The 16,050-nt window shown below is 41.0% G+C and overlaps 2 protein-coding genes across 2 annotated transcripts in view; one reads left to right on the top strand and one right to left on the bottom strand.

The window, feature by feature from the left end:
• Positions 1-1,176, bottom strand: part of mgab (MAX dimerization protein MGA b) — a 28,579-nt gene extending 27,403 nt beyond the window's left edge. The window contains exon 1 of the mRNA XM_080791433.1: positions 948-1,176. The gene's annotated coding sequence lies outside the window, so the exon portion shown is untranslated. The remainder of the gene's footprint in view (positions 1-947) is intronic.
• The window catches only part of prpf39 (PRP39 pre-mRNA processing factor 39 homolog (yeast)), a 114,178-nt gene that overhangs the window by 92 nt on the left and 98,036 nt on the right, over positions 1-16,050 (top strand). The gene's annotated exons all lie outside the window — the stretch shown is intronic.

Below are 16,050 nucleotides of genomic sequence, written 5' to 3'. Positions count from 1 at the left end.
CATCAATGTTTGTAAATACATAGAGGGAGACATGTATTAATTTACTTGTGTATGTATAAAAGTTTGGATTAAGCTCTAGAGGTTAAACATAGTGCCATGTTATGATGCTGCAACTTCAATACCATATGGCCTATTGGTCAAAGTTGAAAAGGCATAGCACACCATAGAAGGAAAATATATACCATGAAATAAGAGTACATTTGCACACACGAATTATAACACAATACCAAAAAATACCACTGCAACTGAAGAAAGCAATTATATATATATATATATATATATATATAATATATATATATATATAATATACACACACACACACACACACACACACACACACACACACACACTTACATTATACATGGTCAAGAAATGTAACGTTACACTCCACCTTCACAAGGTAAGGCTACCTGTCTGTCCCACCTCTTTTAGTGGGGGATGATCAGACTGCAGACTGCAGAGGCTCGGGTCTAAACCGAATGTATTCCCCAACAGTGAATGAATACACATGACAATTTTATTTCACACAGAAGCTGCAGCTGCACTACTAATTAAAACCAAAATCCATCACTTCTTGTCTTACTACTTGTGTGTGCAGTCTGAACCGGGCCTACAGACAGGTCGTCTCTCGTGTGCCTCTGGTAAACTGATGAATGATTGTCACACCGCCGCCTGTGACCCAACTAAAAAAAGGTGTTAATGCGACTCGTGCATTCACAGCGCCTCACTTATGTGCTTTACTATAAACTATACTATTTCCAACCGGCTATTTCACTCTTAAAAATAAATAAATGCCATCGATGGAATCCAAAGTTGTTTGACAACACCTCTCCTCCCCTCCACCAACAACACACACCGTGTGTGCCGTTTGAGAGGCCCCACCACCACCACAACACCACTCAGCAAGTTGGGGGAGAAAAAGTTGCTCTTTCAAAATAACGCCTTACCTTTCTATGCAGCCCTGCAGTTCGATCGCCGACCGCGGATTATTTATCTATGATCGGAATAAACTACCCCGAAAACTGTTGCGCGTCCTCGTCTCGTCGTGCGTGGCTCGTGGCGACACAACAGAAAGGCCCTGCTGGCTCGGTCGGTCGGTGCGAGGAGGAGGAGGATTCTTCGAGCGTAAACATTAATTCTCTAATGGAGGCCGGAGCCACGCCAGTCGCTGCTCGATGCATGCGACTCGAGAGAGAGAGGATAGGCACAGGCGAGCAGCAGCACGTGCACGAGACCGGAGGAGCAACCACGCACCAGGGCGACCCGAAAGGCGCGTGCACGCCACAACCAACCCTTCTTTCAATGGCAGGCGCGTGATTCCCGGGAAAGCGCGAGGAAACGCGGGAGAGTCACAGTCCATCCCGCGAGGATTTTTTTCTCCCCCCCCCCCTCCTCCTCCGATCTCGTGCAATAAATTAAAAAAAATAAAAATTATAAATAAAAACTTCACCCTTCGAAGTCCGTGCAGAAAATATTAGCCAGGCTTCTTCTTCCCTCGAGACTTGACTTTCTTTCTTGTCTTCCGTGAGGAGCTGCTCTTCTGTTCTGTTGTGTTTCTGTGTTGCGTGGCTGTGCGTGTGTGTGTACTTCTTCTTCTACTGCCTTGTTCCACCTTTTCGACCATCCACGTTCTTTCTCACCCCCTAGTAGTCTGAACCGCGCACGCACGGCGCGTGCGCTCACCACACACACACACACACATCCTCCGCGTGACGTAACGCCATGGCAGCAGCCAATGCGCACGCTCCTCTCCTTTTACCGGTCACTTTTTCATGGTGCATTTCGGAACTCGAGTCGATACCCCTCCTCACTATACTAAGCTACATGACAAATAACAGCGAACTCCAATAATAATAATAAAACGGATAAAACGTAATGTCGCTCTTAAAATGTGCAGGACGGTCGGTAGTTGCACGTGAGCAATAATCCGCGTGCACACACACACAGTTCTAATTCCATGTGTTTATCAATAAAGCAGCTGCTCATCAATATGCTCCTGACCCATGCAGACAGACAGCCACAGGACTTAACGTCCGTTTCGTTCATTCGTGCACAACGTGCAGTTATAAATACAACAACTGTATATGGCCGAATTATCGACACATTAATTTTAATTAACTTAAACTCACCCATAAACTCCAGTGAATTCCGTTAATGAGGTCAATAAATGTTTTGGTCCAAACTACAAAGGATACAGGCTATAGATATATATTTTTAATATCTTGTCATAAAGGAAGCACTACTACTGACTAGGATAGGATGATGCGAGTGTAGAGGATTGGCCATTTCATAGGTCTGACTTTATTTAATTATTAGATGACACAAATTACATAAATCAATAACTTAAACTGCCACGCAGTCTCAACGTTTCTCTGTGTTCATTTACTGTCAAACAAAATGACTAGGAATAGCTTTTGGTGTAGGCCTATATGTGCTAAGTTACTTGTGCCAACACAAACTTTGTCCTACACAAACATTAAATGCCATTGACAATGAATGGACAATTTTGAGTATTCGTGTAAACACAAACATTGAAGACAAAGGTAGGACGCAAATTCTGATTGGCCGGAATGAGATGATGAAGATAAGATCGCCCTTCACTTCACACGGGTGTGATTTTTTTTTTTTAAATACTGTCATATTAAGTGGGGATTTTGCCGTGCACATGCCACAGGGTGATACCCAGTTCTAAAGGCAAGCCCAGTTTATAGGCCTTTATAACACACACACACACACACTGTGAGCTCACTGTATGTCCAAAGACTCCAATAGCTTACGGTTCAAGTCGGGTGGTTACGAGAGAAATAATTTCCCCATAATAATTCAAAAAATATTGACTGCAAGACCTCTCTACATGTCCTGAAATGGACTTTGTATGGAGACTCCGATGAGATGACAGACCCGTGTCAACAACAATACACCGCCTGTCTCCACCAGTCAAAGTGGAGTATAATTTAAAACACTACCCTGCTTCCCTGTAGCTGTAAAACACAGTCAAATCATGCGTTGTGTTGATTAATCTGTCTGTACTTGTAACTCCAAGAGTTTACAATACAACCCGAACGGACCGCGGAAATGGTCCATTTGGTTACATTTGTACACTTTCGGGGTCAAATTAACACTACGGATTTTACCTCTGCCAGCAGAGAAAATGGCCACCGTCTCAGTTCCTAGTTTGTTATGAGTTCAAGGAGGGGGTTGGACTTCCAACAACGGACCCTGTTGACTTGACTTCACACTTTTGTTTTGATGATCAAGCAACAACAAAATAAACAAATAAATAGACCAGTTCAAATAATCAACTGATGTTACACACGTATAAAAAAAAAAATACATTACCAAAAGAAGCGTGTTCTCCTAACGTGCGCCATGCATTCGCCTCGTTGATTTGCGTGCGGTTGATGAGAATGACGTCGGCAAATCGCAGATTGTTGATATGCTAAATAAACACGACACACAACTTTAAACGTAGGCTACACAGTTACTTAGGTTACAATATAGTCACGATAGATATAAAGCAAATAGTAAGTTATATAACTCGAATATCGATTCGCAGCTTAGCTGGTCGAAATTAACAAGCGCAAATTGCGAGGTTTACCGTCGCCGTTGACCCGATCCACGCAGGATGTGAATCGCGACAGAAGTGACCGAACCAGTTTCCACGTGGACAAATCAGCACGATTCATTCCACGTTCAATGGACGCCTTGTGTTATTTATTTAATTACGCGGTTGGAGTGAATCCTGAACATTTTAAACTCACCTCCAATGCGTGATTTTACAGCTCCAATCCTATCTAATCTAGATTGCAAATATAGGCAAAACATGCATGTATGAGGGGATTGGGGAACCTTTTAGTCGTGCGAAGGTGTATCTTGCCAAAAAGAGCTGATCTAAAATCTAACAACACCTCGCAGCTTGTTGTTTGTATAGGCCAGACTACATGGTCAGGTTTTTTTGGGGGGTGGGGGGGGTGAATGACCCCATGGTACAAAGGATAAATTATGTCTTTAAAATGTCGTTGCATAATTCATACTAACCCCGTTTGTTTTTTAACTCAGTTTATAGGCTATGAGGGAGAGCAAATGTAGGCCTATAGCCCTCATAATTATAGGTGGCTATATCCTACTTATCTCAATTCTTAACTTAACTTTAAAGGTATAGGCACTGAAAGAGACACATAGACATACGCAGGGCTTAAAGCCAAAAACAATCCCAAGACTGAAAATGGTTTTTTTGCAAATCTGCACTGATCTCATTAAATGACCCCTATGAGATCCTCAGGACTGAAATCAGTCCCCAGGACTGAGAACTTTCCTGCACTGTACAAACTAGGCTATAATTATAAAATAACCTATTGTAGAAATGCTAATATTTATTTGTTTATTTTAAAGGTAGGGTATCTTAAGTGACTTTGGTTAAAATAAGTGGCTCTATTTTCTGATAAAACTCATTGCTAGTGTTTGTTCAGTAACAGGTCTCGCCATGTCTTTTATCTCTTAAACAGAATCCATTTTCAGGTCGGGAACAATTTTATCCAACCAGGATAGAGAACTCAGTCAGGGTATTAAACAAGTGAACATAAGTGATGATGACACAGAGAAATGAGCAGACTGGAACACTGGAACTGGAACATTGATAAATGGGTAGGCTACTGTCTCCTGATTGGCTGACATTTTGTCACCTACCACTTTTCAACCTATACCTTCATATAATTGGTCCTCACTAATGTTCATGATAAAATGCCACCACTTTTTTCTACTCTGTCTGTGTCTCATATAGGAGGGCTGTGAGCAGTTCAGAAACCCGTCCACCAGTGACATCATCAATGGGGAATCCAAGACATAGCTAATAGAAACCGCAGGTTTTCTATACCTGAAAAGTTACAATGCGATAACGGAAGCCATCGTTCTCACGATAATAATAATTTAAAATGTATAATAATGTGCCTAAGGATGATGTTGCCATGGTGGACTGGTTTCTGAACTGCCAACAGCCCGGCTATGAGACACAGACTGAGTGTTTTGGTATTTTATCATGAACATTAGTGAGAACCAATTATATGAAGATAAGTTGAAAAGTGGTGAGGTGGTCCTTTAAAGAGCAGGAAACCCCTGTTTCTGAAGAAACAGTCTAGTCTATACTCTATAGCAATTATATACTATCAGAATATAGTGCTTTAACCACAAAAAACATTTTGTTTTAACCAAAAAATATCAGTTGTCTACAGTCTTATCCTATACTTTTATCAACCCAATCCTGTGGCTTGAATTTGTGTCATACTACTTTAACTGAGGTTGAATTGTCAACTTAACTAAATGTAAACTAATCACATTTAACATAAGTCACTTTGATTAAGATGTGGCTCATGCATGATAAAGATGGCTGTTTTTCAAGGGCAGGTCAAAGTTTAATGGGCCCTTCTTATGTCCCATGGACTGGGACAGCTTAATTAAAAATGTTGCCCACAGCACACATTTTAATAAACGGGCAATTATTTCTCTAATAGAAAGTCCTTGGCATCATGCCATTTAAAATGTAGTGATTATTTTTAATATATATTTTGCTCAAGGATTTGTGTTTGCGTTGATGGCCTCCAGAAGAACTAAGGGTGTGTTTTTTGAGCCCTTCAAGATGTAGTGCAGTCCACTGTGAATTCTTTACCCTGGCTCTACCCACACACAAGGCATCAAAGTGTACCAACACATGGGATATTCTTTGACTTTTTTAGACTGCTATACTAGTGTGTAGTGCTGCAATGTAATGTCCCACTGAGACACTTCCTGGCATCACACTGAAGTGTATACTTCCTTGACTGTTTAGCATGGCAAAAAGTAGCCGATACACAAGCAAATTGCAGTTGAAATTAACAATTAGAGATATAGGTTTTTAGCACACTCTGATCCTCCTGAGTGACCTACAAGTGCAAAATCAGAGTAAATGGCAGCATGAACCCTATCAAGTCCTGTAAGTAGAGTACAATTGAACAATAGTGCTTTGAATAAACTAGAATACCAGGTAAACATTGCAATTTGCAATGTAGGCATTTAGGAGATGCTCTTAATCCAGAGCGATTTACAGTAAGCAAGAACAAAACATGGTAATACATCAAATACATAAAAATCAAGAATCATACGATTCAACAAAGGAATATCTAGTGGAAACTATGCATATACACTACTAGAATTTCGTGCGCGCTACGCGCGCACTCATCCCAGAGCGACTTTGCCACGCACTATGGGAAGAAATAAATGGCGGGAGTTGACTCCACATGTAGTAACGAATGGGTTATTGGAAATGTACCATTGTTTTGTCCTGAATATTTCCACAGCCTAAGTACTAAAGGATTGTGACTGTGGGACAGACATACAGTCTGACATACAATAGGCTACACGTGTGCACAGTGAATAAACAATGACCTATATGCCCAGAGTTCTTAAATTAACATAGTTGGATTTTAACAGAAAGACAATGCCATAAATCAGTCAAAGTAAGTGACAGACTCAACAGTAGCACACAGCATGCAAGGCAGCGATGCATGCATGCAAACATGTTTGTCCAGCTGAGATTTAGTGTCTCCATCTCTCTGTGGAAGAGGTTGCACATGACCTGTACGGCCACACTGAGGCGCTCCAACACAAACACAGACACAAAACAACACCACGCTGTTTGTCCAGTTGACCCAAATCAACACCAATACCTAGCCTGTTTGTCCAAAACACAGTATCTGCTGGCCACGTGTCTACTTCGCCACAACCTAATGTTAGTAACAAATGTAGGGGAGAGCCGCCAAGGTTGTAACGCTTCACGGTTGTAACATGGACGTTATATCTTGATTGGTCAACGCCACCATGACGCCATCGCGTCAGTATGTGTACAGCAACGTACTCTACGTGGCCAGGAGTTTGAAGTTTGAAGTGTTTACCTTCAAAATGCGTCTAATTTTACACCTGGAGTATATGTGTGGTACAATTTTTGTCTTTGGTGTTGGTGAATAAAAATCCACATGGATGTGTTCATGCTTATGTTCTTCATTAGTTTGCATCGTGTTTAGACGGAATTCACGTTCATTCTGGTCTGTAAGCAACTGCAAAGAAAACTTGCAAAAGCGGGTCATTTGTAACATGTGTTACAAATGGTCCGCTTCCATTCAATGCCATTATATGTAATATTTACATATTTGACATATTGGCCAATATTATATGTTCTGAAATGGTATTGTATCGTGTAGTGTATTCTGAAATTAGTTTAGGGTTGTATAACGTTGTACAACTCAATCAATCAAACGTTTGTTTAATCAATGTATTGCCCCATTGAAAAAAAAGAAATGGCCAAACTGGTACTGGTACACCCGATACTATTTAATATTTCCCTTATGTTTGATACATTTTCTTATCACATCCATGGTATGAAAACAATGCTAAGGAGTTGCTTCAATGAAATGTAATTGCTTTAAGCTGAGAACGATATGTTTAATGGTGTTTTTTAGCGTTGTTACATTTATCATGCATGCCGTTACAATTGATCCGATATGCGCAGCAAATGTAACACTGAAACAGCGTCCACGTTCGGTTGAATAACTCCCGACCTGTTTTATCAAAAAAATAACTTGAAGTGGTTTATGGTAGCTGACATGTGTAGGTCCGTTGCCTGAAAATATTACATGTGTAGCTAAACGGATCTCTGAGTAAAAGAATGAAACGTGCAAAATGTTACATCCTTGGCGGCTCTCCCCTATTAGTTTACTCACAGCACAGCACCGTCACTCCTGTCAGTTATTTCGTCCTAATAACTTGAAGTGGTTTATGGTAGCTGACATGTGTAGGTCCGTTGCCTGGAAATATGACATGTGTAGCTAAAGGGATCTCTGAGTAAAAAAATGGAACGTGCAAAATATGTTCTAAAATTGTATTGTATTGTGTAGTGTATTCTAAAATTAGTTTAGGGTTGTATAACGTTGTACAACTCAATCAATCAAACGTTTGTTTAATCAATGTATTGCCCCATTGAAAAAAAAGAAATGGCCAAACTGGTACACCCGATGCTATTTAATATGTCCCTTATGTTTGATACATTATCTTATCACATCCATGGTATGAAAACAATGCTAAGGAGTTGCTTCAATGAAATGTAATAGCTTTAAGCTGAAAACGATATGTTTAATGGTGTTTTTTAGCGTTGTTACATTTATCATGCATGCCGTTACAATTATTCCGATATGCGCAGCAAATGTAACACTGAAACAGCGTCCACGTTCGGTTTAATAACTCCCGAGCTGTTGTGTGTATTGCGTGGTTAAAAGGCCGTGTGTTTGTGTTGTAAACAACTCATGTTATGTCTGCGCACACTGTATGTTGCTATGGCTGCTGACGTTAGCATGTGTGCTATCAGGCAAAAGCTGAGATAGATATGCAACTACTACTGGGGGAAATGCCATACAAAACACAACACCTAATTTCGGAATGTTATTGTGACCTATTGAGCACAATCAGACCATCATGATTTGCTTGCTGGACCTATAATTAATTTATTAGCATTAAATGTCCACTCGCCCATCCAAAAGAAAAGCAAGATGGCTGCGACAGATTGTGAGCGCGACGGACTACGGAGGCCAGGAGGAACAGAGCTGGTGACGTAAGAGGCAGGCAGTGTTGCCAGGTTTGCGAATTGTAAGCGAGTTGCAGTGTATGCAAGTAGCGTGGTTAAATTCCTTGTTTCTCGGCGTGTTGTGGCACCCGTTTATCTGCTGGCTCGATCGTGATTTTCATAAAAGTAATATTTGCAGAGTAACTAAGAAACTTGAACGGCTAAAAAATAGGCTATGTCAGTTCGGGGAGGGTGGCGAATTTATTTTGCATATAGAGATGTGTGGTGAAAGTGTGGTTCGGTCGGAGATAGAGCATGAAGAATGAGTATGGGTACACCTTTTCACTTGTATATAGGATACCTGTAGAGTGCTATGTCTACATAAAATGCTATCTACGTTACATAAGTTGAGCCTTAATTTGCATACGCCTGTACGGTCATCAAGGCTAGGGCAAATGCTACGGCAAGTGCTATGGGCTAAGATGGAGTCTGAAGAGGTGGGTTTTCAGACTACAGCGGAATTCTAATTGCAATGGGAAGTGCATTCCATAGTTTTGGAGCCAGAAGGGAGAAGAGTTTGGGACATGTGGAGCATTCAGCATTATCCCAGCGTTTGTAGGGTCCGATCAGACTTGCAAGATATGGAATGACCAGGTGACCTATGATGACCGTCCATGTAGTAATTTCGGAGGTCAATAAATTCAACAGAAAATGGGAGTTAGAATCTCAAGAGGGGGAAGTGCAACGTATTGTCTGGTTGAGTCATTATTATTAGGACATTATTAGTAGAGTTGAGAAACAGTGGGACTGGGATGTATACACATGGGATGCATAGCAAGTTTTACATAAGCATTCTTAGCCCATATCCCCAGTTCCCCACCCAACACAACAGTGGTCCCCAGGTTGATTCTAAGTCAGGGTGGTGGTCCCTCGTTCACAATCAGTTGAAAACCCTTGGTCTAGATGAGAAGAATCAGGACTGCAGAGTGGGAGGCAGCATGGGCAGCAGTAGTGCTGTGACTGCAAGGAGTGCAGTTTCCATGGAGTGGGCCGGTTTGAATCCTGACTGGTTGGGATCCAGCAGGTTTACAACACGTTCAAGCGTTTTGGAAAGAAAGGAAAGGAGTTTTTGACGTCTGAGGGGTCAAGAGTTGGTTTCTGAGGAACACTGTTACCCTGGCTGACTTGAAGGCAGATGGGACCCAGCCTGAGGTTACTGAAGTGTTGATGATGGAGGTGATGAAGGGGAGCATGTGCAATGGTATGGAAGACCATGCTACATCAAATGTAGCATTAGTCTAAACAACAGCTATGTATTTCAAAACAAAATCACAGAAAGTAAATTTCTGCCACAAAACTATTATGTATTTTTAAGTGGTTATACGGAAACCCTGGAGTTTTATTGGGTACAGCATATGGCATTTTTATACCTGCAGGTGAATGCATGAATGTAAAGCATAGGCATACATTTTTGAAGTGCTTTTATAAAACATGCTTTATAAATGCAGCAGCAAAAACAATAGGATTCGCATGATGTTTTATGGTTGTTGTACTAAACAACTTTCACTTGAATGTGCAATTGTGCAGGCTCTTCATGGCACCATAAAAAAAAAAAAAAAAAAAAAAAAAGCTTTTCATCTGTGTATAATTATTTTTACAGCATGGCACTGAAGGACTAGCCAACAGGGTTTGTCTGTATCTCTTTGTCTGTCTCTATCATGTATCTCTGGATCATTTTGTCCCCACAGAAGTATAGACCAATCACAGCTCCGGTCACACTGCCACCTGCATACAGAAAACCACATGCTGCTACACCAATCACAGTTCAGCTCACAGTCTCAAACTGCCACGTGCATATAGTGAACCACACAGCTCAGCTTACACGCTGCTACAGTGAACCACACAACACTAACGCTCACAGCTTAGCTCACACTGTGCACGTGCATACAGTGAAGTGAACCACACATCTCAGCTCATGCTGCCATGTGCACAATCAGTCTGCACACAGAAAACCAAACCACACCACTCAGCTCACGGTGCTATCAGACCGTGAATCACTCCATACTGGTTAACACGCTAAAAACTAAATTGGTTTTGATAGCACATCAGTGAGCTCCTACCTGGAGGGGGGAGAACAGATGGTGGAGGTGAACGGAACACCGTACATGTACTTGAGGAGTGTCTCCTCACTGGTCAACAAATACACCCTGAAGACCCTAACAGGAACCCACCCTTGTTTCTTCAAAACAAGGTTTCTTCAACTATGCATGCACCACAGAGTACAGCATCGCAATGGGTCTGGTCCACAAGATTCGATACACCACCAAGATACCCATGTACCACAATACCAGAGGGAGCTCAACAAACCATGTACAACCCAGATTCGGCACAAACAAGGGACTAAATTCCCCTACCAACAGTCATTAAGACATGCGAATCCCTTGACTCCTTTAAAACCGCTTATCAAAGTAAAATCTCGTAAAATCTGAATCCCCCACACACCCCTTTTCCCACTCACTGTATATGTTTTTTTTTATAAATGATTCCATCCCTACCCAAAACACCTAACCTCCTGTATTTTTCCTCTCAGGTCTGTGTCCAGGTGTGCACCTGTTTTAGAACTCATCACCCTTACCATAGCTATGGGCAGTCCCTACTAGCCTACCAGGAAGCGTATCGACTTTATTTTTTATTTTATTTTCTATTATTGAGAAGAAATACTGAGGAGCAACTACTTTTGGTGTTTTAACTAAGCATTATGTTATACTTTAGCTATTGAAAAATAGCAGATCTACAAGCTCATAGCGCGCCACCGAGCTTGTAGGTCTGCTATTTTTGAAAAATCATTAAAATGCAGCACAAATATTTGAATATATATTCTTTCAGAGCGAACGTTTTTTTAATTTCGACGTCAGGTCAAAATGGGTTAAAGGAGTATTCAGTGATTTGGGTGATTTGGAAAACCCTCTGGTCTAGTCCGGTAACAAGATGTGCACATGTGCACTACAGTGGGGGGACACGCAACAGGCCAACAGCACACACACCAAGGCCCGCCCCCGCTCGATCATGATTGGCGGAAGGCCCCTCCTGATTGGATGTAGGCTGGGCCACCCAGCCAAAAACGAAACCTACAGGTAACTGGGGACAGGGAGGAACTCCTTATATGGTCAGCACACTCTATAGTAGGGAGGATTATCACAACAAAACAAAAAAATAAGTGATATTTGAATTAAGTGAAATCACTGAATAAACCTTTAACCACTTGACTTAATGGGATATTTCACAAAAAGAAAAAAACAACTTAAATTATTATTTCATTTATTTTTGGGATATGGGATACTACATTACATTACATTACTAGTACCGTATCCCGAGAACTCGCCACGGCGAAAATTATTAATTAATGTCTTCATCGTTATGCTAACATGCTGTCTTCAAACCCACGGATGTTATAGTTCATTTCCAAAGTGATCAAATTATTTTGTGCAATTAAATGGTCAGCTAGATAATGATAAAAAGTTGAGTATGTGATTGTGAATACCAATGATAGTAGTCCTACCAATTCAGGATATTGTTTACTAAACATTGTTTCGCCACTTTGGTGTTTAAACTTTAGCATTCCTTCCTACTTCATCTAGTGTAAACTCTAAACAACTATCCTCTCTCTCTCTCTCAATTTAATGCAATTTAAAAGGTGCAGTAAAACTAAAATGCACTAAACCACTAGTATTACAGTACATGGTTATCGATATAGGTACACAAAAGGCATGAAGAATTATCTATGAAATTAGTAAATTACACATGAAGAGAGCCTACATAAACTAGTAGCCTACTAACTATAGGCTACTAGTATAGTAGGCTACAGGGTGGTGGTGGCCAATGTCAACCCCACACCCTGTGAGTGTGACTGATTTAGGAAAGAACTTCCCCCGCTAAGAAAAGGTCCTGGAACTGGAGGAACTATTAATTACACATGAATTTATAAATGCACAAAATAGGCAACACACATGGACATTGGACACACAAGAAAAATATATTGAGCGGCCAAAATCATACATTTCCCCGCACAATAATTATGTTTACATTTTGTAAGCTATATTTTGAAACATGTTTAGAGAGCGAGCGAGAGAGACAGACAAACAGAGAGAGAGAGACGCCATCGGGCAACAAAAAACAGGCTACACCCCCCCCCCCCCACACACACACACACACACACACACACACACACAAGAGACAAGACTCGTAGTTCGAAGTCGAACAATGAATCCTCATAATGGGTGTTGATGAAGCACGCGGCCACGCGCGATACATGAACCACGTGACGTAGACTGTGGTCAGTGTTTCACTTTCTGACTCCTCATCAACGCAACTCTATCTGTAGCTGCTCACACAATTGACCACATTGTAAGCGCACGCTATGGCAGTGGTTGGTATCTATAGCTATCTATAGGTACCTTATAGCAGCCATTATCCTAATAATGTTATTACTTACTCAAGGGAGCGGCCCTTCTGGTCAGTTGGCTATGATTGTGACTGTGAGCAGTCAGCTGCAAGCCTCCTGCTGGGAAATCCAAAGATAGCACCCACCTGCAGTGAATTTACTGAATTCGTAGCCTCTTCTATGGATATAAATGATTAGACTAGAAATATATTTTTGTATTTTCGAATCATGACTTTAACGTCGCAGTTGAATGACTACCTGCATGTTAAAACCTAAGGTTAAAACAGTCAACAGTTGAGAACCGTCACTCTTCAACAATGTCGTTGTTGGTTGCTGACAAAGCAGCCAATCACAGTCTAGGACTGTCTCTGCGGGCTATGGGATCTGGTCTCAAACGCTTGAGGGTGATTTATTTAGCTGGCGCTGCACGTGCGCCGAAAATGTAGGCTATAATCTACTATTTCGGCACGCGAGCCGTACCCGGTACCCTACTGGCTCTGCTGCTCTAGTCTAGCGCCTTTTCCGTGACCGTCTGTCTGTTAATTATTTTGGTGTGTGTGTGTGTGTGTGTGTGCGCGCGCGCGCGCGCGTGCGCGTGTGCGCCCATAAATAAATATATGTAAATATAAATAAATGGGCTACTGGAGCAGATCTACAAGCTCACAACGATGCGACGCGTTGTGATCGAGCTTCACAAATTCTTTCATTTTCATTTAATTTTTCTAATTTATGAACAATTTATGAAAATTGTGTCTGTAATAGCTATCTGTAATAGCCAAAACAAAAAATCTTAAAAAAAAATGTTAATGGGTCCCAAGTTACCCAGTGTTTGGGAACCATGTTAGCCTACATGCCACTATGGGTAGCCAAGATAATCCAAGATAACAGTGTAGAGCCTACAATTAGGCTTTACAGCAGGGCAACAGGGTTGTACATGTTTGACGCGTGCAGTAGTGTGATTAATTCAATGTCCAGATGTTTGTCTTTCTTTCGATATGTCAATCCATTTATTGTATACTCAGAAGTAGTAACATTTGTCAATAAACTGAAACTGTTAAACAAACAAACGCACTGAAACTATAATGACCACGCACGGGCACGGTCGAAAACTGTCTTGTCTTCCCCTGTCGCACCTGAGTGCCATCAGAGGGACAGGTACTTGAGCGTTTCCAAGACAACAATCATCATGACGTCATCGTACAGAGAGACATCGTTAACTTCATCATTAATTAGTGTAAATAAACAAAACAAATAAACAAAAAGCATTTTGGCTCCAACAAACAGTATCTCTATCTCATGAGATTCACCAGGCATTCAGTCAGAATTATTGATTAATGGATGGTCACAGTCAGTGATATTCATCAGAAGAACCTGTTATGGAAAATGTAACACTTCCCCATGATTATTTGTGACTTAACTTAAGTAATTACAAGTCCAGTCAGCAGTCTGCTGCATTGATCATTAATTTGTCACTCCTGACTCGCACTCATATGGTATCATCCCTATCCATTGCCTCCCTTCTTTGGCTCACAATCCAAAGAAAATTTAAAGTTGTCTTTGTTTTGTTCTGAATGGACTAATCATCACCCTATAGTATATCTACAAGTAAGACGCGCAAACGCGGGAAGCGAACGCATGCTATACGTCCAAATATGGAGTGTGTTGCATCAACCACAAACAAATCACTCAGCTCCATATATGGGCACAAAAGGGGGACACACAGACAGACAGACAGACATGATCTGCTAGGTCTCATAGTAAGTGCTCACTGCGTTCGCAACTATCAGTATTCTGATAGTGATTCTCAGGTTTCAGTGATCAGTCAGTGATTCTCAAGTTTCTCAAAACTGCAAAATCATGGTCCCCACAATGGTTTCGGAAGGGTCCCCAGATGACAGTGAACTGACAATTTAAGGACATTTAAGACCTTTTTAATACCTTTAAAGAGAAATAAAGAAACGAAAAAAGACAATTACGCTACTGCATCAAATGTAATCAACAAACTGTACTATAGGCTACAAACCTCTATTACAGTATATATATTAGATATTAATAAAATCTGGGAATACATTTCTTACCAAGAATTTTCTTCACCAATGTGTTGGTAAGGGTGTCTACTACCATATCCCACATTGGTCTCTATTCAACCACCCTGGGGAATTTTTGACATGTAGCTGCAACAACCAATATGACAAAATGTTCTAAATTTCATTATACTTTAAGTAGCATGTGACATGTCAAACTAGGGGTTTTTCATGATTCTGAATCCATTCCAAGCATTAGTTTTGCACGGAAAACACTCCTTGGGCTAAATTTGGCCATAGCCACTTGCCCAAATGTGCCCAAAATGTGCTGACCTCATCACATTTGTGATGACGGCTATGGACATTGTTAGCCCAAGGAGTGTTTTTCGTGCAAAACTAATGCTTGGATTGGAATCCGATCACATCACATTCTACTTGAAGCATAATGAAATTTAGAACATTTTGCCTTATTGGTTGTTGGTGGTCCGGTACCCCAACTTTCAGCAACTGGCTATTCAAGGGTGGTTGAATAGAAACCAATGTGGGATATGTTAGTAGACACCTTTACAAACACATTGGTGAAGAAACGTCTTGGTAAGCAATGAATTCCCAGATTTGATCTTTTGATAATATTCCCTGACTATGAATAAACTGCTGCTCTATAAGTGAAGACAGTGTGCGGGACCTCTTTTCTCTCATTATTCACATTTGTTTGCCGGCTCCGAGGCAACGGTCCTTGTAGGTGTGCACAAGGACTTTCCTCTACTTCCTCAAAAGAGAAATAAAGACCATTACTGCATCAAACGTAACCAACAAACTACTATACAAACTGGTCAAAGATTGGCCAAATTGTCAAATAATATAAGAAAGAGGCAAACATTGCAACTGGAGGCGTTGTGAGCTTGTAGATCTCAATATTTAATCGATTCAAACTAAATGTAATGCCTCAACTCCTACAATCCAAGTGGAGCATGTCTTGAGTGTACAGGGTTTGATGAGGT

Source organism: Protomyctophum bolini, assembly GCF_963924005.1.
Source record: "Protomyctophum bolini genome assembly, chromosome: 19".
In the NCBI taxonomy this organism is placed as follows: domain Eukaryota; kingdom Metazoa; phylum Chordata; class Actinopteri; order Myctophiformes; family Myctophidae; genus Protomyctophum; species Protomyctophum bolini.
Note: the sequence above shows the minus strand (reverse complement) of the source record. Positions and strands in the feature narration are given on the sequence as shown.